The sequence below is a fragment of the Macaca mulatta genome, chromosome 12 (assembly GCF_049350105.2).
Source record: "Macaca mulatta isolate MMU2019108-1 chromosome 12, T2T-MMU8v2.0, whole genome shotgun sequence".
NCBI classification, from domain to species: domain Eukaryota; kingdom Metazoa; phylum Chordata; class Mammalia; order Primates; family Cercopithecidae; genus Macaca; species Macaca mulatta.
Window position 1 is genome coordinate 66,763,395 of NC_133417.1, and position 27,231 is coordinate 66,790,625.

The 27,231-nt window shown below is 38.2% G+C and overlaps 1 protein-coding gene across 8 annotated transcripts in view; it reads left to right on the plus strand.

The window, feature by feature from the left end:
• The window catches only part of SLC4A10 (solute carrier family 4 member 10), a 387,026-nt gene that overhangs the window by 317,155 nt on the left and 42,640 nt on the right, over nucleotides 1–27,231 (plus strand).

The window sequence follows — 27,231 nt, forward strand, 5'->3', positions numbered from 1 at the left end:
GATCCTTTTCTTTTTTTTTATACAAGTGGCCTAAATGACACAAGGCCAGTATTTACATTTATTTCCACATAGTCCTAATTTGTGACAGATGTAGTTATTTCCTGCCATATAGCCTCTTTTCTAATTAAGAGAACTACACTTTATTCCTAACTTATTACTATTAATGACAGCACAGGCATCAAATTTTAAGGTGACTTATTTGGGCACCCTTTTTTTTCTGTTTTGGCTAACACTTTACTCGTATTGCTTATGAGTCCCTACCAGTCTTCAGTTCTTAATCTTATTTTAAAAACTGTGGTCATGGGAGGCTCAGATGGCTCATAACACACATCAGGTTGGTCATTTCCTGGGCTACATACCTTGCATAGAATAACATTATACAAACAAGTTCATTCTAGAGTTCCAGTACACTTATAATAACCATAAAATAATAGGACCATAGCAACCTTTTGTTCTACCTCAGTGACTTGATGTATACATTGGGAACAGCCCTCAGTATGAGGAAGGTCAGTTGAAGTCCTTACTGTGCAAGTCCAGATTTTAAGGAAAATGAGTTCTGCGATGAGTTTCCTCATGCTTCGGCTCCGAGACCATCCTTAAACATCAGTAGACTATAAGCAGTGCATGGACCAGTTAGCTTCTGGGTGTGACTGGAGCAGGGCTTGTCATCTTCTTCAGAGTCACTTTGCAGGGGTTGGCGAAGTTGCTCCTGTCCACATGCTGCTTATAGTCTACTGATGTTTAAGGATGGTCTCGGAGGTTGGGCCTGCTAGAATAGACTAAGTCCAACACCTCTACACAGTTATGTTCAACTGGGCACTCTGATACTGGGAGCAAGGTGGTGGGGTTTAGGATGTTGCAAATTTCAGTGGTTATGTGGGAATTTTCACATAGCAAGCTTTGGTACTTGGTTAATCTAGCATTTGCTAACCAATGATGTCCTTTGATATTTATTAAAGTTACCACAGCATAGGGGGCCTTTATATTCAGGTTTTGCCTAAGGGTTAGTTTATCTGCTTCTTGTGCTAACAGGGCCTTTGCTGCTAGGGCCCTTAGACCTGGGGGCCAGCCTTTGGAAACCTTGTCTAGTTGTTTTGAGAGATAGGCCACTGGCCTTGGCCAGGGCCCCACAATCTGGGTTAAAACTCCAACATACATTTTTTCTCTTTCTGACACATAGAACATAAAGAGTTTTGTCAGGTCAGGTAGCCTCAGGGCTCAGGCCGACAGGAGTTTTGCTTTTAACTCATGAAAAGCTCGTTGCTGTTGGTTGTAATAGATGTAGTTTATCTAATCTACATTTTTATTAACTATCACCTACTAAAATGTTGACTCAAATCCTGTAGCTATTTGATTTCAAACTTTAAATTGATCTGGTATTCCTCGTGGCTCCAATTGCGTCTAAATAGACATGAGAGTTGAAAGACCCATAAGGGGCTTCTCTTGCTTTATGATGTCTTATTATTTTTTTCCTTCTGGTTGATGAAATGCCAGGGTGAAAGGGATAGCCAATTGGACTAAAGTACAAGTACCCCTCCAGTTATTCAGCAGAGTGTCCAGTAAAGGTCCACCACAATACCACCACATATCCGCTCAGGGATGAACAAGGGCTGACTGATTGATAAGCTCTTGAAAATTCTTAAGCTCACTGCATCCTTTCAAGTCTCCAAGAAATTCTAAGTTTCCCCCCTGTCGTGAGAGACATGAAGCGAACTTAGTGTTGGGAGACAGAAGCTGTATGGCCCTTGAGGGCTGAACCACAGGGTGCCAGACTTTGGGATATAGCAGAGAGAGAGCTTGGCACAACGTATTACTCCAGGCTGTAGAATCCTGGAAAAGAGCTACCATGCAGCCTACGCCTTGTCGACAATCTGGGCCTCTGGCCTGCCATGTGCACAAGCATAACAATTGCTTTTGTTTAACGGGCAGATGGAATATTTGATCCATTTTAACCAGGCATTTGCATCTTGGTATCCTGTCTTAATTGCTAAAGTTTGTTTTAAGTCTTTAACTTCTATGATCCTCTAGTAAAATGAATGTATGGTTTTAGGGAAATTACAAAAACTGGACCGGTTGGGGCAATCCATCCTTACTCTTTAGTGGTCCACATAATGTTGGACCAACTATGGCATGAAAGCCCTACATCGGGGGGCAACACTCCTGGTTGGCACTGGGATCTTTATCAAAATCTCTCTGGATTAAATGGTCCTAGTTTACTAATGCCTAGTCTGAGGAGAGTCAGGAGGCACAGAAGTACTTTTCTGAAGTAGAAAGCTGTCTTTGACTTGGCAAGTCCTCACGTGGTATAACAAGGCAAGCATTAAATGCAATAGTTTGAGGTGAAATTGACTTGGTTATATTAATAACTAGATGGTCAGCAATAGAACAAGGAAAGAAGAAAGAGTAATAGAATAGATTAAAAGAGTTAAATTTTTCTTAGCTTTAGTTTGGTAGGGTTTTCCCCTGGGACTATGGCCCACAACTCTGGAGGGGGTGGCGCTTTCTTGTCTCAGGTGTGACGAGTCCATCCTTTTTTTTTGCTCTATGAACAGCAGTCTTGGTGGTAAGCAGCACAAGGTAGGGTCCTTCCCAGGCTGGCTCGAGTGTTTCTTCTTTCCACTTTTCGACGAGAACGTGATCTTCAGGCTGGTGCTGGTTTACCAGAAATTCTAGGGGTGGTACATGTGCTGAAGAGACTCCTAGTTTTTTGTTTGTTTGTTTGTTGTTTTGTTTTGTTTTGTTTTTGCGAGAAAGGAAAGTGGAAGATAAACCAAGTATACGATTTTTAAGAAATTGACCTTTTGTTTTAAATGTGGGGACCTTGGCAGTGGACTTTATAGTCCTTAGTTCCTTTAGCACCTATTTTTATTAGTTTTTAAAACAAAGAAAGCCAAATACCATTTTACATTTAACAATGCTTCTCTTATGATTTTTACACCAGATAAGTTAAATTTTATCTTTATATTAGTGTGTTATTAATGTTAAACCTAATTTTAATAAAACCTTGTAGACATATTTATCTAATTTTTAATGTTTGATGATAAGGTAAAATTTTATAGACTCTTTTTAACCTTTTATAATTTTTGCTAAAGAGCAGGTTGGTGCTTTAAGAAAAACCTGTTATGCTTTTACTTTAACGTCTAGTTCACAGAGAAACTGGATGATACTTCTTTAACTTTAGCTAATATGTTTACACACAGAATTTGCTTTAAAATTAACGTTTTAAAACTTGCTTAAACCCGCAAAACAATAATTTTTTTTAACTTTTTAATGTAGGTAAAAATGTACATTCTTATGCCTCCTTATAATCCTTTTACCAAAGGTATATTTTACTTTTCTTATACATCTTGCACATAAACTGTTTTTTTTTTTCCCCCCAATAGTTTTACATTCAGGAGGCCTAGTTACTTATAAATTATTCAACTTTTTTTTGCACAAAATCTTTTTTTAATATATTTTTTTAAAACCTTTTTTTTTCTTTCATGACTTTTACAGGCAATTTTTCAACATGCCTTAACTTTCTGACTTATTACAAACATTTCTTTAAACAACCAATTAATTTATTTCAGGACAAGAATTTACCATATAACACTCTTTTTATATAAATTCCGTCCCCCCTTTTTTTTTTTTTTTTTGAAGATGATAACCATTATTTTCCAAAGCGAACCTTTTTTTTATGTCTGTGGACTAGACTGTCTAAGGCCACAAGATTAGAAGTTACTATTATACATATTACACTGTTAACTTTTAGCAAACTTTACTTTTGTTGAAAACCTTGTAAGTTTGGGATTTTAATTATCTTTTGCTATTAATAAGACCTTGTTTTGTCCAAATTAGAATGGGTATGATGGCTTTTAAAGGAATAGGGTACACTTTTTTTTTTCTTAACTACTTGTACTCTCTTTCTTTCTTTCTTTCTCTCTTTGACTTTGTCTCTCTCTCTTTGACTTTCCTTTTGCCTCTGTCTCTTCCTCTCTCTCTCTGCCTCTGTCTTTCTCTCCTTGACTCCCTCTTTGTCTATCTCTTCCTCTCTCTCTTTGCCTCTTTTCCTCTCTGTCTCTTTCCCTTCTCTCGCTCTGCTGGTCTTTCCTTGCCTCTGCCAGCTGCTTATGCTGTTGTTCTCTCGACCACTGTGTGAAGTACCACAGTACTTCAGAATGTGGCTCTTGAGACAGGAGTCTTGCCGATGCCCCCGGCCGAATAAACCCTTTCGTTCTTTAACTCGGTGTCTGAGGAGTTTTCTCTGCCACTCCTCCTGCTACATTTCTTGGTTCCCTGACCGAGAAGCAAGGTGAATGGCGGATGGTTGAGGCAGCTCCTTAGGTGGCTTAAGCCTGCCCTGTGGAACATCCCTGCGGGGGACTCTGACCAGCCCGAGCAACACAGATCCTGAGAGCGTTCAGCTTATGCATTTTACATTTATTATTTAACATGTGGGAAAATATCAAGTGAAGAAGTGTAAATACAACTCTGAAAAAGAAAAGTTTAATTTATGAAAACATTCTGTGGTCATAGCTCTCAGTTTTAGGCAAGGCAGTTTTTATATAACACCCCCCAAAAGAAAAACTATCATTATTAATTCTCTGTCTACAAGACTGTTTAAATATTATGAGAAGGGTCACGAAATATGTTCTGTAAAGCAATACTCATGGCCGTGCTCAAAGAGGTTTGCGTCCAGGCCAGTCCTTCTGCTTCAACTCCCCCTACTATAATATATCACTTCTCTCTTCATTACAAATGTGGCTGGTATCTTCACCATTTATAAAACTTGTTCTAAAGATGATCAGTAGGAGGCTAATTTTATCTCCTCCCCAAATTTTGCATTTTAATATCTAAATGAATGAAGTACTCATGGTAGTTTTTTGTTTTTTATTTTTTTCAATTATAAAAGCAGGTTTTGGGGAGCTAGCAGGAATATTTCTCCTCATTCTGAAATGATATTACTCAATGTTATAGGCTGAATTGTGCCCCTCCCAAATTTCTGTGTTGAGGCTCTAACCCTCAGTACCTCAGAATGTGACTGTATTTGGAGACAGGACTTTTAATAAGATGATTAAGATTTAATGAAGTCATACTGATAGTAACAGGAAGCAGAGAAATTCTAGGCAGACAGGAGTGAGTCCCTGGCAAACTCCACCTTCGAGCCAAAAAGCCTGAAACCCACAGCCCAAAGTGGGAACTTCCATCCATGTGTGCCTCTCTCTCCTGATTGGTTCGTTCTGAATAATATCTTTTTTACCAAATGTTGCCTTTTCCAAAACTACCTATGACGCACCCCACACCTTATCCTGTGCCTATAAACACCCCAGACTCAGCCAGTAGAGAGGATAAGTGGCTAGACATCAGGGAGAGGCAACTTGACTTCAGAGACAGTGGCTGGATGTTGGAAAGAGGCAACTTGACTTCAGAGGAGAGAGACAGAGAGGCACCTTGACTTCAAGGGAGAGCAGCCTACCTTTCCTGTTCCCTTTCCATCTCCCTGTCTGCTAAAAGCCTCTTTCAGTGCTCAATAAAATTATTTGCATTCGCTATCCTTCCATTTGTCCATGTTACCTCATTCCTCTTGGGCACCAGACAAGAATTCATGACATGCCAAGTGAATTACAAGACTTGACCTGAGTTTTGAATGAAACTTTTCAAAACTTTTGTACCTGATAATTCAAAATGTTGGTACTCAAAGAGGCCATCACACTAGCCCACTGCTCTCACTGATAGAGAGCAGCCTCCCCATACAAAGAGGCAAAGGACACACTAGCTGATAACACACTGCTGCCTGTGAATGGTGGAGATAAGAGACCATTGTAACATGCCCTCTGGGGCCTTGGGGTCACAGGCATCCCCACCTGGACGCTGCCACAGAGCATACACAGAGTTTCTTCTTGCAGGCACTAAAGCAACCAGCCGGTTCCTGCACTTGCTTGCTCTGGTTCCCACACTCATTCACTGATGCACTCCTTCCTGCAAGGGTTGAGCTGGGTGGGCTGAGCAAATGAGGCACCTGTGTCACAAGTCCTGTGAAGGGGTCAAGAAAATATCCTGCTTCAATTGGAGAGAGGGGTCCTAATCTAATCTTTTTGGTGTCATTATAAGAAGAGAAAATTTGGACACACAAAGAGACACTAGGAATGTACATTTAATTATAGTTGACCTAAGTGCTATTGTATAAAGGAATAGGATGCCAAAAGAGAGAAATATTTCCAAACTTATAGAAGAGACCATGGGAGGACACAGCAAGGGGGTGGCCATCTGTAAGCTAAGTAGAGAGGCCTCAGAGGAAACCAACCCTGTTGGCACCTTGATCTTGGACTTCCAATTTCCAGAACTGTGAGAAAATAAATTTTGGTTTTTAGGCCAGCCAGTCTGTGGTATTTTGTTGTGGCAGGCATAGCAAACTAATACATTGAATAAATGCTTATATTTTAGTCCTGTTTATGTTTAAAGTTATGAGCAAACTCGTGCAACTGTTTCCTCCTCAGTAAATGACAATCACATCCTTTCAGCTGCTCAGACTAAAACATCATGGATTTATTCTTGTCTATTCCCTTTCTCACACATCCAGATTTTCTAGCAAATTCTCTATATAGAATACAAACACTTTTCTTTACCCTCTCTACTTCTATAATCTCTTGTCTAGATTATTGCAATTGTCTTCTAACTGGTGTCTTTAATTTTATGCATACTCTTCCACAGACTGTTCTCTATGACGCAGCAAGAATTATTCCTTCAAAACTCAAGTCAGGTCATGTCACTCTGCTTCTCAAAGCCCACTGATGGCTTCTTGTGACCTTTAAGGTGTTGCTTCATCTGTTCCCCAGTGCCTCTCTGCTCTCTCCTCCTGCTGCTTTGCCCTTCTGCTCCAGCCACACCAATATGATCTCCTGGCCCTTCTGTAAACACATTTGACATGTTTCTGCCTCTAGCCCTTCACACTGTCTTTTTAAAAATGTTTTTTGGCCTAGAATTCCTCTCCCAGATATTTATGTGGCTTCTTTTACTTCCTTCAAAATCACCTACTTGAGAACTTTCTATGAAATGTTCAACTCCCTTCTCTCTCTCTCTCACCTAACATATATAATTTACTTATCTTTTTAAAGTAAAAATTATTAAAGGATCATTTATATACAATAATATTCACCCCTTTGAAGTATGCCCTTAAATGAGTTTTGGCAAATAAATATCATCATAATCAATGTATAGTACATTTCCCAAAAATGTTTCCTTGTGCCCCTTTGCAGTCAATCTTTCATCCCCACCTCCTGGCAACCACTGATATGACTTACATCTCTAAAGTTTTCCCTTTCCTAGAATTTTACATAAATGGAACCACAAAGTATGCCTGCCTTCTTTCACTTACCATAATGCTTTTGAGATTCACTGATTCTGTTGCATGTATCAATTTATTCCTTTTTATTTCCAGGTAGTATTCTACTATATGGATGTTCCACAATTCGTTTGTCCAATCACAAATGAATGGACATCTGGGTTACTTCTGGCTGGGGGCTATCTTGCTTCACATGCAGGTCTTTATTTGGACTGTTTTAACTTTCTCTTGGGTAAATACCTAGAAACAAGATTGCTGAGTTATATAAAAAGTGTATGTTTAACTTTATAGAAACTGCCTTGAACCCCTGAGGTGGAGGCTGCAGTGAGCTGTGATTGCATGCACCACTGTACTCCAGCCTGGACAAAAGAGGGAGACCCTGTCTAAAAAAAAAAAAGAAAGAAAGAGAAAAGAAAATGAAACTGCCAATGTGGTTGTAGCATTTTGTATTTGTAACGTCAGTATATGAAATCATATTCCAATTTTTCTTCATCCTCACTATCACATAGTATTGTGTTTATATGTAGTGATATTTTTATTTATCAATCTAATTTATTGTCTCTCTCTTCTCTAGAGTGAAGGGATCATTAGAGTAGGGAATTTAGCATGTTTTCATTACTGCTTTCACAGTGCCCAGATCAATTCCTGGTACAAAGTAGGTGTTCAATAAATATTTCTTAAACAAATGAAAGAATTTTGAATGATTATCCCCTCAGAGTTAAAAACCGAACTGAGATTCAGAAGGTTTTATTGCTTGCCCGAATGAAAGAGCTAAGGTAAACCCCAAGACATCTAACGCTTTGTCAAACACTTTCAACACTGCACTGCCTTGTAGGTCACTGGTTTGTACAAATTCATTCTATGATTAATACTTAGATTATAGGAGAGTTTGCATATATTATTATTTTACTTAGGTCACTTAAATATCTTCAAGAAGTTTTTTTGTTGTTGTTGTTTGTTTTGTTTTGATTTGTTTTGTTTGAGACAGAGTCTGTCTCTGTCACCCAGGCTGAAGTGCAGTAGTGCAATCTCAGCTCACTGCAAGCTCTGCCTCCTGGGCTCAAGTGATTCTCCTGTCTTAGTCTCCTGAGTACCTGGGATGACAGGCGTGCACCACCATGCCCAGCTAATTTTTGTATTTTTAGTAGAGATGGGGTTTTACCATATTAGCCAGGCTGGTCTCAAACCCCTGACCTCAAGTGATTTACCTACCTTGGCCTCCCAAAGTTCTGGAATTACAGTTGTGAGCCACCACACCTGGCCTAGAAGTTTTAAATTTCAAACAGGAAATAAAAATATAGGAATAGAAGGATTTAAAACATAATTAAAATAATATGTATATGAAGTTACATAGTCTCTTATTTTAGAGCTTATTAGAACATAATAGTGCTTATTTTGATTATAAAAATTCACCTCTTATAGGTATGTGACAAGGAGGGCAAAATACCTTGGCTGGAGATGAGTTTTTCTGCATCACACTGAAGCTCCACTTCACCTTGTTCCTTTGAGAAACTTGGTAGTGATGGCAGCAGTGGCCCATCTGAAGTGGCTGCTGCAAAGATGCCAGCTGCAGCAGGGGAGGCATGGCTGGGGCTGCATACTCTGTGGCGCAGGTGGGACCCAGGAAAAGGTGGAAGCCCCGCCCCCTTCTGAGTTGGTGGGGCGGGAGCCCTGTGCTCCCCAGTGCAACTGCAGCTGCCCAGCCATTGCTGCAGACCCAGTTATCCCTGTGCTCTCAGGGACCAGGAAGCCCCCTGCCCCCGCAGGTTTGGAAGCACTTGCTCCTGCTATCTGACTTCTCCTCCCACCGGTGGCTCCTCTGATTTTGGAGCAAAGTTGTAGCCGAGCCCGGGTGCTGTTGCAACCTGGCCAGGTTTGCACACACTTGGGGTAGTACTGACACCTGCCACCTCAGCCCCCTCTGGACTTTGTGCACTGACAAGCATGGGAGGGAGGCCAAGGTGGGGCTGAAAGTGGCTCGGTGCAGGCCTGTGGGCACCGCCGAGCACAAACAGCCTGGGCACTATGAATGGCAGCAGGAGGCAGACAATCTCCTGGGCACAAAGGGGCTGGTCCCCAGTGAAACTCCACCTTCAAGCCAGGGACAGCCTAAAGTCTGGGGGCCAGGCTGCCAGTTCTGTAGACTGGAGTGAGAAATATGGTGCTTTTTCTGCTCATCCATGGCCACCCATGGACCAATCAGCACACACTTCTACCCCTCTGGAGCCCATAAAAACCCCAGACTCAGCCAGACTCAGACGAGGGGACTGCCTGCCTGCCTGCAGAAAGGAGTTACCCTCGCTGGTCTCCTCTTGGCTGAGAGCCACACACTTGATGGGATGACTTGTCTATGGATAGGAGCTAGCCACTTTGGGCCTCCTGAGAGCTATACTGTCACTCAATAAAGCACCTCTTCATCTTGCTCACCCTCTAGTTGTCTGTATATCCCATTCTTCCTGGATGCAGGACAAGAACTTGGGACTCACCAAGTAGTGGCACTGAAAGAGCTATAACACAAACGGGGCTGAAACACACCCCTGGTTCACCATGTTGCAGGTGAGGAGGAGAGAAGACAGAAGGAGGGAAGAGTTGCAGCCCTTCAGGAAGCCCAGACCTAGGAGTTCCATGAGCCATGGCTGTGACACCCTCTATGGGGCTCTGCAGTTCCTGGCATCTCCAAGCTTCTGGGTGCTACTGCTTTCCCCAGAGCCTGCAGTGTAAGCCGCTTGCAGTATGCCTGGTCCAGCCACAGCCTTGCATAGAGCTGGCTCTTGTGCCAGTGTCTGGAACTGCCTGCCCCACCATAGCAGCTAGCATGCCTGGCTGTGCATAGTGGCCAGACCATATGCTTGCTCAGTCATGTACCCCTTGCCTCTGTGCCCTTGGCAGGCCTGGGATCCAGGCTGTTAGCACAAGCTGAGCACAACCTGCCAGGCCTAGTGGGCAGAATGAGCCCAGAGGGCCCAAGTAAAACTCAGGCAAAGGCACCACTGGCCACAGAGGCTTCTGGCTAGAAGAGTAACACCCCAGGGACCTCATGACAGTGATAACTTGGCTTAAAAGCCTGGGATAGGGATCTATGACATTAACCCAATTAGTGGCCTTGGGTAAGCCCCTAAGAACAACCTCTAGAGACAATGTCCTAACTCAAGAAAAAAAATAGGAAGAATATGGGAAACACATAGGGAATAAGAAGTCTGGAAGTATTGTATTAATACCAAACTTACAGTACTAAAGGACAAAACAAAGGGTTGCAAAAGAGTTCACCTTGTTGGTGAAGGAAGCCTTGTGCTTCTTATTCTCTGCATATTTTGAATTGTTCAGCTTGCATTGTATGCATGCATTATTTTGTCATTTCTTTCTAAAGATGAATTTTGTGTTGGGAAATTCAAGTCCTGTGACAAACCATAGGATGAGCTAATTTGAGCGAGGTGGTGCTCTTCAAATTAGTTTCCACATAACAAAATTTATTTTCAAATTCAGGAAAAGAGCAACCTACAAAACTCAGAAGTAGAATAGGGCAAAATGCTCAAGGAATAGTAAATAGGTTTACTGTTCTGTTCACACATGTGCTTACTCATTCACTCACTTAGCTCATTCCTTCAACATCCGTTGATCTTCCTTGTGTGTGTCAGTGCTGATGGTATAAATGAATGCAATATGGTCCCTACTCTCAAAGACCTTAGTGATTATCAGACAGTGTCTGGAGATGTCCTTTGGACATGATATCCACTCAAATAGTATTTGTTGAATTAATAAATGAGGAGGGAGGCTAGAGGATACACAGTTAAATAATTGTAACAAGTACTATACAAGATGTCTGTATAAAGACCTAAGAGAAGAAGTAGTAGACCGCCCTGGGGAGCTCAGAAACATTCACAGAAAAAGGAAACCTGAACTTATCCCTCCATTTCTGTTGTACCTGCCACAAGAGTTTATTGTATGTGGCATACCTATGTTTCTTTCTCTCTGTCTTCATTGTACCTGTAAATTCCCATGTTCAGATCATCACTAGAGCTGAGAGTAGTTACGCAGAGTAGAATGGACCTCTGGAGACCAATTGGCAGAGAGCGTTAAAAGTTCTAGTAAGTTTTATCTGGTACAAAGGCCATCAGGGATCATGACAAGGCTCTGGGAAGATTTATGTGACATTTGGTTAGAAGGTGATCCCAGGAAGCAGAGCAAGGAGCAATAAATAGCCTAGGCATAGAATGGTTAAGTCCTGACTACTGGCTGAGACAATGGTAATGGGAAGAAAGCAAAAAAACAAAAAATGGAAAAAACGAAAAGCAAAAATTATCAAGGATTTATTCACTTATTCAACAAGTAATTATGGAATAATCTCTAATTTCTAGGAGCTATTATGAAAACTTTGCCTATATGACTTCATTTGAACCTCACGAGAATCTTATGGGACAAGTATTATCCCTGCTTTACAATCAATCCAAGGCTCCAACAAGTTAAATAATATTCTCAATATCACATATACAATGAATGGTAAACGGGGTTAAACCCAGGATCATTTTGTCTTAAAGCTCATAAACTTTCTGACATATTAAAGTAAAAATAATAGCGAACAATCGCAATGATTATGACTCCTTAAAGGTAGGGACTGTGATATATGTCTATGTATCTCCAGTAGGACTTAGCACAGTAATCTGTATAAAATAATTTTAAATTGTTAAATCAGTCAATTGTCAGACAAGGCTGCCTGCTATGTGCCAGGTGCTTGATTTAAAAAAAAATGACCACATAGACAGGATTCCTTCATGGAACTTATAGTCTATTGAAAGAGTCAGACATTAAATATTACACAAAATTACATTACACAAATGACATGAGTTTTATCATATAAAAGTATAGGATGCCAAGAGAGTGAGAAATATTTCCAAACTTACATATTTAAAGGCTATGGGGAGGATATGTCTATTTGAATGAAGATAAATTTCAGATGAGAAAAAGTTTAGGAATTTAATGGAGAGAGTATTTATATTTTTAGTGTTAGCTAATGGTGGTGGTATTTTACAAAGCTATGATGCATATTTTGAAAAGCTATTTTCCTCATGATATATTATGGTTATATACTTAAGTGATATCTTAGAAAAGTATAAGTACTAAGCACATCTCTTCAAAGAATAAGCTCAAAATATGGAAACAGGTGTATTCATAAAACTATTGTCCCTATATTATTTAAATAGTCATCTTAATAGTAACAATTTAATTAAATGATTAATAATACAAGAATAAGTAAACTATGTTGTATCCCTTACAAATAATGGCTCTGAAGGGTAATGTAGCAATAGGAAAATGCTTGCATTATAGTGCTATGTAAAAAAAGAATAAAAATATTGTATGCTCATAAAAATATGTTGAAAATATTCATAAGAACTACTGAAAGAAGTATACCAAAAATTTGTAACAACTCTGGTAGAAAGACTATGAGAGATACCTTTTTCTTTTTTATTTTTATAAACATTCTGTAGTGTGGTTTTATTATTGCAATTAAAAATACGTTCTGAAATAGAAAAAGAATAATCATAAAAACACATTTGGCTCCTATGGATAGATCCTGATTCTCTGATTGTATGTTTTGTATTAATACCTGACTTGGTATATAGCACTCTGGGAGATAATCAAGTCATTAAAGAGAACTGAAAAAAATGAATCACAAGCCATAACTGTTTAGTGCACACAGGAAGGTACTATTAATAACTACAGAGGCAAAAGGAGAGCATCTGCAACCTAAAGACTAAAATTAGTAATAACGTTGAAGGGAGTTCTACCAAATTATGTTTTCCAGAAGACAGCCGCAGGCCCTTCTTGTGTAACAAGACAGATTACTTCCATTAGCCTTGAAACAAAAGCAAAGACTTCTGCATGAGGGCATTTAATTATAATGTTTATGTAATCACTCTGTAGCCATTTATATAAACAAGATCGCTTAGAGCACTGCTTTTCTGTGGGCAGTAAAGGGTAGTAAAGGATGTATTTTGTAAAAAGTGTATTTTAAGCCAAATAATTCAGCACCACGAGTGAAAATTATTGGCGTATTATACTGGTATTTTTAAACATGTAGAGAAGTGCAGATACAACCCTTTTTCTGCTTTATGATTGTTGGACTTTTCAGTCTATGAGCTTGTGATAGTAACAATAATAACCAAAATGAAATACCTAACAATTAATCTCTATTTACTTATGTCAGGGCCCCATTCTAGGGGCTTTTATGTATATTAATTCATTTAGTTTTATAATAACCCCATGAGGTTGATTATTGTCATTATCTTCACTTTATACACAAGGAAACTAAAACACAGAGTGTTTAAATGACTTGTCCAAGGTTGCTCAGCTAAATGCTTGGATTTGAACGAACATAGGAAATCTGGCTGAAGACCTCAGTGTTCTAAGCACACACTATGCTATGCATCTAAAGAAATTTTTTGCATTAATACTCCATCTTATTGCCAGAGTCACTAGAAATTATTTTCAATGAGAATAACAAAAAAGCTTGTTCCAAACTCATTTTCTATCTCCTCACAGTGCTATTTCCATTTTTCTTTTCTCTTTCTTTCCTTTTTTTTTCTTTTTCATTTCTCTTCTTTGACTTTTTGTAGTTTTATAAATAAGTTCATCAATACAGAGGAAAGACAGGATAATGGGATTTTTTTCTCACGTTTTTCTTAATTGATTTATTTAGCATATCTATTTTTGATGTTTAAGAACATAAGAAGTAAGTAGTCAGAAGTCTTCTTTGAGCCACCAAGAGTTGGGACAGAGATGTCAAACGTCGTTACACAATTGGGCAGCCTCTGAGAACTGTTTGCTGAGATTTTAGATGTCAGAGGTGGAGACTCAAGAAAGAACAATAATTTGCTTGGGTATACGTGATATCTGTGATTTTATACATATATAGATGCAAACATATCTTTAACTTATTTATTTTTAAATTTGAATTCATTTATTTATGACATATATAAAACTTGTATATTAAAATGTATTTTCCACTTTGGAATTGATTTATAGGTGAGTAATGTCATAACCTAGAGATAGCTTTGACAGGGAGGCATGTAGGTAACTAACATCCACTTGTAGACTCAACTGTCCAAAAAATGTCTCTCCTATGACATTTGTACATCAAATTTCTAACTTAGCATTTTCAAAAAGTCACTGTTAAAATGTAAGCACACTACCAGGAATGGAGTAACACATGCCGTTGTACTCACTAACACAGTATAACCACTTTGGAACGCAGAGACCATGTTCTTGAGGGAGTGGTAAAGCAAAGTGAATGGAGAAGTCATATCATCAGGTTTCGATGGGGTTATAGGAAACTGGACAGTGGGGCTGAGGAAAATGGGGATGGTGTAGTTTTCATAAGAGGGCAGAGCTGCAGGTGTTTTGGAAGAATATCTTATAGAAGAGAGGTCTTGAAAGTGGAAGCTAGCAGAACTACATGGTGAAATGTAGATTACTTCATTTGTTCTGGAGTCATCTCACTTTTCTGGCTATCTTGATAGGAATGGCACCAAGTCACATATTGAGGCAGCATGTAATATCTAAAAGAGTAGATGTTTCAGGTTGGGACAGACCTGGATTCAAGTCTACTTCTATCAGTGTAGCCTTGGATAAGTTATCAAACGTTTAGTTCCTCCCATCTATAAAATGTAGCAATTAAACTATTAGACTAGAAAATCTACTATATTCCATGCATATAGTGAATGTATGCATACCATATCTATATGCATAGATATACAGTAGCTATAGAAAACATATATGTGTGTATATACACATATACATTTGTACATGGAGGTATTCACATTATCTACTATAGTGCTATCTTTCTCCCTCGTTATGTTACTTCTGCAAGAAACTTGCCATATTTTCTTTATTTTATATTTTAGTTTCTTATATATGTATTTACTTTTAACAAATTTTCAAAATATGCAAATAACTTTCCATTAAACTATAGTACTAGCCCTTTTATTTCTGAGGTAAACTAACTGACCATCTTAGGGAATTCTTTTTTGTTAGCTACCAAAAAAAATAGGATGTTTGCCACTTAATAAACAGATTCAGACAATATATTACTAATTTACTTCAATGAGAAAGAGAGTCTTGCTCCTGGTGAATGATATTACACAATTTGTTTTGTTTTGTTGATAGCACTACTGTGCAATGGTCACCTGTGATACAATTATTTGAATTCATGACAATGATGGGTTAGGAACTGAGGCAGATCCACTGTGCTTCTTTATGTTCAGATGTTTTGAATCAGAATTCTAGGACTATATCTATGTGCCTAGGCAAATATATAAAATAATTATTCCATTATTCCACTAACAGCTTAAACACGTGTTATAATTCTAACAGACTTTAGAGAGCATATGGCAGTTTCAACAAGTCCAACATATTTTTACGTGCACCTAAGCTAGGGACCCCTGACTAATGAGTTGAACATCATCTATCAGGATGCTCCTGATAGATGACAGATCTTCAACCAGCTAGCTCTCCAGGCCATTTCTGCTTCCTCAATTCCACATGTGTAATTAGTTGGGATTCCCAGTCGGGAGGCAAAGGCAGGTAGCATTTTGGGCCCTCCCTTTACTGTGCTCAGTTCAGTTTGTTCATGGAAACATCTCCAAGGATCTTAAAACTTTAAGAAAATGGAAAATATCTCCTCCTCACAAAGTTGGAGGCCCTGAACCTGAGCCTTAAGAGATTTATTTTTACATTTGTTTTCAAATTCTCACAATTTATACAGAAAAAAAATCAGAGTATCCATCCTGGGTTTTAACTTTTTTATTTATTGCCATAGTATTATATATCAATAATATTTATAAGAAGGAAGTCGTTAATACATATTTGTTATCTAAGTATAATTTGAGACACTATATAAATCTTTTAGTTTGTGGGTTAGTTCTGTACCCTGTCATCTCCTAAGCTACCTGGTCTTCTTGGAATAATAAATATACATACCTGATGGGACCAAGATCTATAGTTTCACAATATTCATAGCCATCTGGTTCTGCTACAGGGTAAATTTAGACTGGAAAAAAGACAATAAATTAAGTAAGAGAACCTTCCTTTGTTTAACCTACCTCCCAAAGGCTCCATTTGTAAAGAGTACAGTCCAGAAATCACATGCCCTACTGGATTCTTTCCATGGGAAAAACCTGTGCTGAGCTTTAGTTTCTTCATTTTTTAAACAGAACAAAAATCTCTCCTACCACTCATAGGAGTGATCTGCAGATTTAATGCAATTATGTCAAAGTAGTTTTTAACCTATAAAACACAAAGTTTTATGATTGTTAGTTTGTATTGAACATCCATGAAACTCTAGGAATAGTACTAGAAGCTTTATATACCATTATATATAGAATGGTGTCTCTTTTAATTCTCAACAAATCCTGCCCAGTTGTTATAATTATACTTACTGAATAAATTATATTAATTTATATTATAATTATATTAGTTATATAATGAATTCATAGAAACTCAGGGGTTGGGTGATTTGCTAAGATCAATAGCTAGAAAGGGGCAGAATCAGTATTCAACTCAATATTACCTCCTAATGAAAGTAATTCAGTGTTACTGAGTATTACTAATTATAGAAGTAATACTTTTCCTTTCTACTCAGAGCTAACACAACAGCATTATCTAATGTTGTTAAATGGTAGGTGGAATTAAAAATGGTAGGTAAGATTAAGAAAGGAGGGAAATCACTGAATAACCTGCCCTTCCAGCAAAGTTGACGAAGTAGATAAGATCTCTGGTAAGATCTAATCTTCATCTCATTCTGCCACATGTTTTTGTTTTGTTTTTTAAGATGTATCTCGCTCTGTCGCCTAAGCTGGAGTGCAGTGGCACAATCTTGGCCCACTGCAACCTCTGCTTCCTGGTTCAAGCAATTCTTCTGCCTCAGCCTCCTGAGTAGCTGGGATTACAAGTGTGCACCACCACTCCTGGCTAATTTTTGTATTTTCAGTAGAAAGGGGATTTCACCATATTGGCCAGGCTGGTCTCCACATGTTTTTAATCGAAGCCCCTGTGTTCTCAGTATCCTGAGATGATTGGCTGATTGGCTCTTGCCACAGCCATTGGCTTCAGCTGCTGTTCTGGCCTGGATATCATCTTGTGCATGTTGAAGACAGGATTCTGGCCTAGTTTCTTTCAGGGACTTTCTACCACAGAATGACCAAAGGTGATGTTGGGAACAAAATACCTACACATTTCATCCAGTTGCAAATAATCAGCTCCAGCATCTAGAGTTACTTGGTACCTAAATTGACCAGGTTGCTGTTGAGGATGAATGGGCCAGTCTTACAGCTGAACACCATGATACTGGTTCCCAGGAGCCAAGCATCACCCCAATCCATCCTTTTTTATTTATTTTAAAAATGTGTTAATACTTTTTAAATCTTTAAGCAATGACTAATTTTCTTTTAAATGAAGATTGTTTTCCCCCAGGATACATCAGAGTAAAAGCATAAGATGGTGCTTTAAAAAAATTAATTTAGAATCAGTTATGTCTTCAGTTTACTAATCCACTATTCAAATGAATAGAACTTACAATTTGCTCTGGTTTTGTTACTTGGGTGGGTAAGATAACTTAGAAGAACTGACAGTGATTTTGCTAAAATATAAAAATGGGATAGTTTTAAATCTCTATAGATGTGACCCTTGGTAGTAATATAAAGGAGATCAAAGGACTAATGTGTTTGTTCCCAACCTATCTTCAAATAAAATTGTTTTATAGATGTTATAAAAGTACATATACATATACTTTATGTACACACACATGCATTTCATGTATATATCCACTATAATGCTAGTTCTCTCTTATTATGATACTCCTGCCAGAAATTTGCCATATTTTCCCTATTTTGCATTTTAGTTTCCTTTTTATCATTAATAAATATACTTACACTAGGTTTTCAGAGTATGAAATTGTTTTCCCAACAAACTCTTATGGTGTTGGGCCTTTTTTTTCTGAGAAAAAAGTAACAGAGAAATCAATTTGGGAGAGTCTTCCCATTAAGGGAATATACTACTAGTGAACTGGCTTACAGACTGAGGTTGGTAGGTTCAGATATGTATGAGAAGAACAGTTGCAAGACATTTGAGGACCTATGATCCTTGCTTGTTCACCTAATGCCTTTTACCTAACACTGCCACTACTGTAAAACCAAAGCAAGACATTCAGAACAAGACATTGCAGACCCAGTTGACACTTTGAGGGAGGCTGCTGCCATGATTATAATCTATAAGCCTCCATTTGGAGCAGGATTCAAGATCAATATGGAGACATTAGATTCTACTTTTTAAAATAAGCACTCATCTCATTTCAGACTATGGACATGCTACTGAGCTTTACTATCCTTAGTTCTTAGTCTAGTACCTGGGTATCTTTATTAAGTATGAAAGGTTATTTCCATTAGGACTTGCCTCTGAGTCCCAAACTGGCACTCACTATCGGGATCATGGAGGAAAATGCAACTTTTACATGGATGATGACATGGATTAGGCATCTGTGGTGGTTCTAGAAGTTCAGGATTCACCTGATCTGCCTCCTACTTCTCTTTGGAAAAATGCAAAGTATAGGATCTTTCTACCACAATTCTTTACTACCGTAAGGAGTTTGGTCCACTGACTCTGCAAAAGACCTCTCAGTGTTGAAGTGCTTTTCTTTAATGCCATTTCTTGAGAGTTGGAGCTACAGTTGCTCTAGATGTGTCTAGGTCTGATCTTTTCTTCCGCTACTCCTTGAGCCCCTGATAACTACCATTCTACTTTCTATTTCCATGAGTTCAATCTTTTTAGATTCCCCATATTCGTGAGATCACAAGGTATTGGTCTTTCTGTGCCTGGCTTATTCCACTTAACATAATGTCCTTGAAATTCATCCAAATTGTCAAAATGACAGAATTTTGTTCCTTTTTAAGCCTGAAAAGTATTCCACAATGTATATATGTGACTTATCTCTCTTTCTCTTTCTTTCTTTCCTGCCTGTTTTTCTTTTTTCCTTTCTTTCTTTCTTTCTTTGTTTTTCTTTCTTTCTTGCTTGCTTGCTTGCTTGCTTGCTTGCTTTCTTGCTTGCTTTCTCACTTCCTTTCCTTTCCTTTCCTTTCATTTTCCTTCCTTCCTTCCTTCCAGTTGTCCCAACACCATTTATTGAAGAGACTGTCCTTTCCCCACTGTATGCTGTCAACATCTTTGTTGAAAATCATTTGACCTTAAATACATAGATTTATTTCTGGGTTATCTATTCTGTTCACTGGTCTCTGTCTATTTTTATGCCAGTACCATGCTGCCTTGTTTACTACAGCTTTGTGGTATATTTTGAAGTTCGATATTGTGATACCTCCAGGTTTGTTCTTTTCACTCGAGATTTATTTGGCTATTTAGAGGTTTTTGTGGTTATACAAAGTTTAGGATTGCTTTTTTCTATTTTTGTAAAAAAATGTCATTGGCATTTTGACAGGGATTATATTGAATCTATTGATAGTTTTGGTTAGTATGGACATTTTAAATATCAGTTCTTCCAATCCATAAACAGAGGATATTTTTCCTTTTATTTGTGTCCTCGACAATTATTTGATCAATGTTTTATAGTTTTCAGTGTACAGGTCTTTCACCTCCTTTGGATTAAATTTATTCCTATGTATTTTAAATTTATTTTGGTAACTATTGCAAATAGGATTGTTTTCTTGATTTTCTTTTTCAGATAGTTTGTTGTTAGGGTATTAAAGTGCTACTGATTGTTATGTGCAAATAGGGATAATTTTATTTCTTTTTTTCCAATTTGGATGCCCTTTATTTCTTTCTTTTGCCTAATGGCTATGACTAGAACTTCCAGTACAATGTTGACTAAAATTGGCAAGAGTAGGCATTCTTGTTTTATTCCTGATCTTGGAGGAAAACCTTTCAACTTTTCAGCATTGAGTAAGATATTAGCTGTGGGTTTATCACATGTGGTCTTTATTGTGTTGGGGTACTTTCCTTCTATATTTAATTTTTGAGAGTTTCTATCATGAAAGAATGTTGAATTTTGTCAAATGCTTTTTCTGTGTCTGTAGAGATGATCATATGGTTTTTGTTCTTTATTCTGTTAATGTAGTGTATCACATTTATAGATTTGTAAATGCTGAATCATCCTTGCATCACTGGGATAAATCTCACTTGATCATAATGAATTATTCTTTTACTGTGTTGTTGCATTTAATTTGCTAGTATATTTTGAAGGTTTTTGCATTTATGTTCACCAAGGATATTGACCTATAATATTTTCTTGTAGTGTTCTTGTCTGGCTTTTGTATCATTGTAATGCTTTCCTCATAAAATGAGTTTGGATGTACTTCTCTTCTTCAATTTTTTGAAAGAGTTTCAGAGGAACTGGTGTTAGTTCTTCATTAAATGGTTGATGATTTCAGCACTGAAGCCATCAGGTCATGGGCTTTTCTTTCTTGGGAGAGGCTTTTGGTAATTGATTCAATCTCCTTACTTATTGGTCTGTTCAGATCTTCTGTTTCTTCCTGATTCAACCTTAGTAGATTATATGTGTCTAGGAATTTATCCATTTTGTCTAGGTTATTCAATATGTTGGATCTATAATCCTTTGCATTTCTGTAGTGTGTTTTAATGTCTCCTCTTTCATTCCTGATTTTATTTATTTGACTCTTCTCTCCTTTATTCTTGGTCTAGCTCAAGATTTGTTGATTTTGTTATTATTTCAAAACACCAACCTTTAGCTGAGCTGTTCTACTGTTACATAGAATAGAATAGAACGTTCTATTTCAACAATAGAATGTTGAACAGTTCTATTGTTTTTCTACTTTGTATTTCACTTATTTCTGCTCTGATTATTATTTTCCTCCTTTTAATAACTCTGTACTTAGTTTCTCCTTATTTTGTGTGTCTGAAGGTACAATGTTATAGGTTGTTTGAGATCTTTCTCCCTTTTTGATGTAAGTGTTTATTGCCATGAGCTTTCCTCTTAGAACTCTTATTGCTGCAACCCACAAAAGTATTTGTTTTTGGCAAGTCGTGTTTCCATTTTCATTTGTCTCAATACATTGTCAAATTTATCTTTTAACTTCTTCATTGTCCCACTGGTTGTTGAGGAGTATGTTGCTTAATTTCCATATATTTCTGCATGTTCTAAAATTCTTCCTGTTATTGATTTCTAGTCTCATACCATTGTGTTAAAAAGAAAACAAAAAAAGATACTCAATATGATTTAAACTATCATTTCAGTTAATGATCTGGACCTTAAATGACGGCAGCATAATCAATGTTAATCACAAACCAAAGGCTATTTAGTGTTATTATTTTAATATGCAGTATACTTACCAGGGCCCCCAGCACTCAGTCTGCACAGTCTGGGCCCTGCCTGTCTCAGATCCATACCCCATCTCTTCCTCCACCCCTTCTGTTTCAGCCACATTAACGCTGTTTGCTCTCTCTAGTTCCCCACCCTCACTGCCATGCCCACACTATGCCTTACCAAATTCTGTTCCTCTTTTAGATCTGTTTTCCTTGAACACCCAGACTCAAAGTGTGGATGCCTATTTGTTTATCTTTTTAGTAGCCCAGACTTCTTTATAGTACATTTTACAGATGTATTCAAATAATTGTGTAATTGGCTACTTAATATTTTTCTCCTGCATTTAAAGAAAGACCCAAGATTATATCTGTCTTATCCAACACTACACTTAGCATGGTATATTGCATGACAATCATTAACTTTTTATTGAGTTAATTAAGCATTGTGCATAATGCCTAGATGCCTAAGCTTTCAATGTTACCAAACACGTGGAACAAAACTTACTGCAATCTAGGTTCCCCTGAAAGCACAGCCTGAAGTGGAGGCTTACTTGAAGGTTACTCTGTCTTAAGGAGGAGAAGTAAAGAACAGGGAGTTATTGTTATAGACTGAATTTTTCTCCATACCCCACCCAAATTCATATGTTGAAGCCCTGTTAACTAAAGAAAAAAAAAAATCAAGCTTTTAAAGTTTCAGGCCAGGTACATTGGCTCATGCCTGTAATCCCAGCACTTTGGGAGGCTGAAGCAGGCAGATTGCTTGAGGCCAGGAGTTGGAGACCAGCTGGCAACATGACAAAACCCCATCCTGTACTAAAAATACAAAAATTACCCAGGCATGGTGGCGATCATCTGCAGTCCTAGCTATTCGGGAAGCTGAGGCACGAGAATCGCTTGAACCTGGGAGGAGGAGGTTGAAGTGAACTGAGATCATGCCACTGCACTCCAGACTGGGAGACAGAGAGAGACCCTGTCTCCAAAATTAATTAATTACATTTTTAAAAGTTAGCTTTATTTGGAAGTCTGAGGACTACGGACCAAGGCCTATTGCCTGGGATCAGTTCTGTCAGACTGTTCCAATGCAGCAATTGAGTTCACAGTTTATATACAAATGGTGAAGATTCATTACATGCAAAATCGCATCAGAGTTTGTGTATAATAGTTGATATTTATAGATTATTATTATAGATTATAATTATAGATTATAGACTATTATCTATAATAGTATTTATTATATAATAAATATAAGAATTATTATTACATAATTTATATTATTATCGATAATAATAATCTATAACCTATAACATGCTAGGCTGCCTTCTGCTGTTGAAAATAATCCAAATATCTTGGGCATATAATTCTCATTGAGGAGGGCATGGTATGTACAAAAGAAATATTCAACTGGCTTTCCCATGATTGCAAACCTTTCAAACTTTTAGAAGAGAAAAAAAGAGACAAAGCAAATATAAGAGAGATTTTGAGATAATTTGTACACTCTGAAATGAGAAAACAAACTTAGAGCTGACACAAGAAGAACTAATTATTTTTTTCAAGTACATTTTATTGTTATCAAAATAGTCCATACACATCCTGGGGGAAAAAACCCCCACAAATAGTACAGGAAGATTATAATTAAAAGCACCAGTTCACTCAAAGGCAACATTTTTAATAAAGTTTTTTTAAAAATTATTTTTAGTGATGCCTCTAAATTTCTAAATAATATGCTTATATATATATATATATATTTTTTTTTGAGACGGAGTCTCGCTCTGTCACCCAGGCTGGAGTGCAGTGGCCGGATCTCAGCTCACTGCAAGCCCCGCCTCCCGGGTTCACGCCATTCTCCTGCCTCAGCCTCCCGAGTAGCTGGGACTATAGGCGCCCGCCACCTCGCCCGGCTAGTTTTTTGTATTTTTTAGTAGAGACGGGGTTTCACCGTGTTAGCCAGGATGGTCTCGATCTCCTGACCTCGTGATCCGCCCGTCTCGGCCTCCCAAAGTGCTGGGATTACAGGCGTGAGCCACCGCGCCCGGCCTATGCTTATATTTTTATTTCTTGTTTTACCAATGTTAAGTGTGACAAATTTACTTTTTGCTCTTATAAATATAGATTTAGCTAATTTTTATTTTGTTTTGTTTTATTTTATTTTATTTTATTTTATTTTATTTTATTTTATTTTATTTTGAGACCGGTCTCGCTCTGTCGCCAGGGAGAGTGTGCAGTGGCGCAGTCTCTGCTCACTGCAACCTCTGCCTCCCGCGTTCAAGTGCTTCTCCCGCCTCAGCCTCCTGAGTAGCTGGGAGTACAGGCACTTGCCACCACACTCCATTAATTTTTGTATTTTTAGTAGAGACAGGATTTCACCATGTTGGCCAGGATGGTCTCTATCTCTTGACCTTGTGATCCGCCTGCCTCTGCCTCCCAAAGTGCTGGGATTACAGGCTCGAGCCACTGCACCTGACCGGATTTAGCTAATTTTCTACACTCATCCCCAGCCTGCCTCTTCACTCTACCTCCCTTTTCAATATGATAATATCACATCTTAAGTTCCATCATCCCTGTAACCTCTGTAGCTATAAGTAAATAGCCACAAATAACATATGTAGATTTCCATTTCTGATTCTATCAGCCATAGGTAACTCTCTTTACAATCTACTTTGTAAGAGGAGATGAATAATTCTCACTTTTCCTCCCAATATTCTCTTCGCCTTCTACATCCCCACCCCCGGCTCTATTGTAATGGCTATTAACATATGTTATTTTGTAACCATGGGTAAGTGTTAAGTAATTTGCCTAAAGATTGATTCTAAAAAATTTAAAAATGTAGAAATCTTTATGTAATTATAATTATGTAAGTATTATTTACTGTAGAACCAAGTTAATGTGCAGTGCTTCCCTCTCCATGGCTCCAGTGTCATGACTTCTGTAGCACTTTACAAATAATGTTATGAGTATATACTTCCAGAATGGTGGTATAAGAAGCTCGGCAGACCCTCTCCCCAGTGAAACAACTGTACTGGTTAAAATAATTTTAAAAGGCAATCATGAAAAGTCTGGAAATTTTCTTAAGGGTATACAGCAAATGAAGAAACGTTTATTCCAAAAAGTGTACTAAATCTTGGTAAGAACAATGAGTCCCAGGCACTTGAGTCACAACCCACTTCCCTTCCTCTCCTCCCAGCTCAGCATGACAGAAGCTTAACTCTGGGCAACTTTGGCCAAGAACACAGGGCTTCCTCAGCTTCCAGTTGAGGCCAACTGTATGTTCCCAAGAGGAGAAGGCTGACAGCATTTCTTGTCTCTCTTCACCCTTCCCCTCCAGAAGCTAAATTCTGGCTAGATGAATCCAAGAGATTGGGGCTTCCTTCCCTCACCCAGCTCCTACCCGTAGGGTGGCGGTTCAACCTCAGGCCTGGGACACTGAGAATAGTATGGGTTCTCAATTATTAATGAGGCTCTGATTATTGCCCATGCTCAGCTCCCTGCTCCTAAAGCAGGGGAGTCACTTACAAAGGAACACAATGCTGTCCCCATCCCTAGTTCTGAAGCCATGCATCCGAGATTTTCCCCAGTGGAAACACTGAAGCTCTTTGCAAAGGAACTAACTTTATTTGAAGCAGAGTAAAAGGAAGTTCAAGATAAAGGTATTCTCACAAATAATGTAAGTTCTGGTGGAAAGCAATTAAGAGGAGGTTGGTAGCTTCATGAAAGAAAAGCTAAACCAGATCAGCTAGTGTATGAGAGAGAATCAGGAAAAGAGATAGCTAAGAAGAGCCCTCCTGGGTCAGAACAAACCTCAAGCACTGACCACAGCAGGCAGGGCACCGTGGCTTACACCTGTAATCCCAGCACTTTGGGAGGCTGAGGTGGGAGGATTACTTGAGCGCAGGAGTTTGAGATTAGGCTGGGTAACATAACAAGACCCTGTCTATATTTTAAAAATAAAAAACAAAAGGCTACTGCAGCAAACAGGCTGGAATTTAATTGGAGCAGACCCCCAGAGCAATTTATGTCCCAGGACATTGTAAAAAACAACAGAACAATCTAGAACAGAATAGCTGGATATATGTGATAAGCCTTAGAGCAACCACTAAGAAAATAACTCGAAAAATACATAGTGAAGGAAAGAAAACAACAATGTTCCTAACTTCACAATCAAATGAATTCTCCTTTTCAACATTTCACCAGTGGCTCAAAATCATTCCACTTTTAATTTTTTTTTCTTTTTATAATGTCTACTGAAAAAGTAGCAAAATCTACGGAGGAGAGCTTTATTTCTGAAAGGGGGTATCACAACCTGCAAGTGGGAAATGGAGCCTCTGGTTAAAACTGAAAAGCAGGTGCTTCGAAGGAGGAAAAATGAAACAGGAATTCATACTGAATGGATTGGTTTAGCATACATATTCAATCGACTATAGGAGGAGCTATGAATATTCATGAAGGGGCACACGTGTAGTAAGCTAACATGTCTGTTACATATGTCCCATGTTCACTTCGTGGTGGAAACAACATTTAAATGTACTAAAATTAAGCTCTATATGTCAAAAGGTGAAGCAGAGGACATGAAGGGACTCAGCATGCAGTCTCCGTAAACTGGCCAGAACCACTCCATGTTCAGTGGTCTCTTATCAGGAAGGAATGCTAGCCAGTTGCTGTGTCGAAACTACAAAAAGCAAGGGGCAGTGTAACATGGTTGGTTGAAATCAGCCATGGAGCAAGTCTTTCAGAAGAGCTTGTTTCTGTTTAGCCCTTAGGAATGAAAGCCTACTGGTGGTTAGCAAGGTAGGGGGTGTAACTGGGTGTGGCTGACCTACTGTTCCGTCATGGACAGGAGCTCAGTTTTTAAGGTTTCTCTGGGGTCTCCAAGTGAGCCTCCCTGCGGAATCCTCCAATTTCCCTAGTGAGAGCAAGAACCATATCTGTCTGTACTGCCCAATTCAGGTTTGTTTGTTTGTTTGCTGTAATAGACAATAACTATTTAAAGAATGAATAAGTGGTGGTAAAGTGAAACAGACTAAGTTCCTGATGTAGAAGGCAGAAGACTGTTGCTTAGGCAGACCAAGTAGAAACTATATGATATTTTTCTTTAGTAATAACCTTAGAAATGGCAATTTGGTTCTATAGTACAATTAATATCACTAAAAGAACGGTCCAATGAACTTACAAGTTATGTGGTGTATGTGGGTTAATCTGGGAGACCAACCACCATTTATTAAATTCTTCTATACAAAAATGCTTTCTGAAGGGCAAATAGCAAGTTTACAAATGAATTTTTGGAAAACAAATTGTAAATTAAAGTTCACTTCTAAGGCTATTAATTTGTGGGTATCTTTGTCTATATCTTCTTCTCATTGATATATCCTCAGGTACCTAGAGTTCTCCCTTCAGCCAACCTTAATTTTGAATTATATGCCAGTTATAAATGATCTTCAGAATATGAATTAAATACCCCCTTTAATTTTAATTGATACGATTTTACAATATTAACTACATAGTGACAGTAGATTTGGATATTTATCATTTTTCTATTTGACTTACAATTTAGGGCCAAATGGGTATCATAAGGAGCTCTCATTCCAGGAAACACTGTA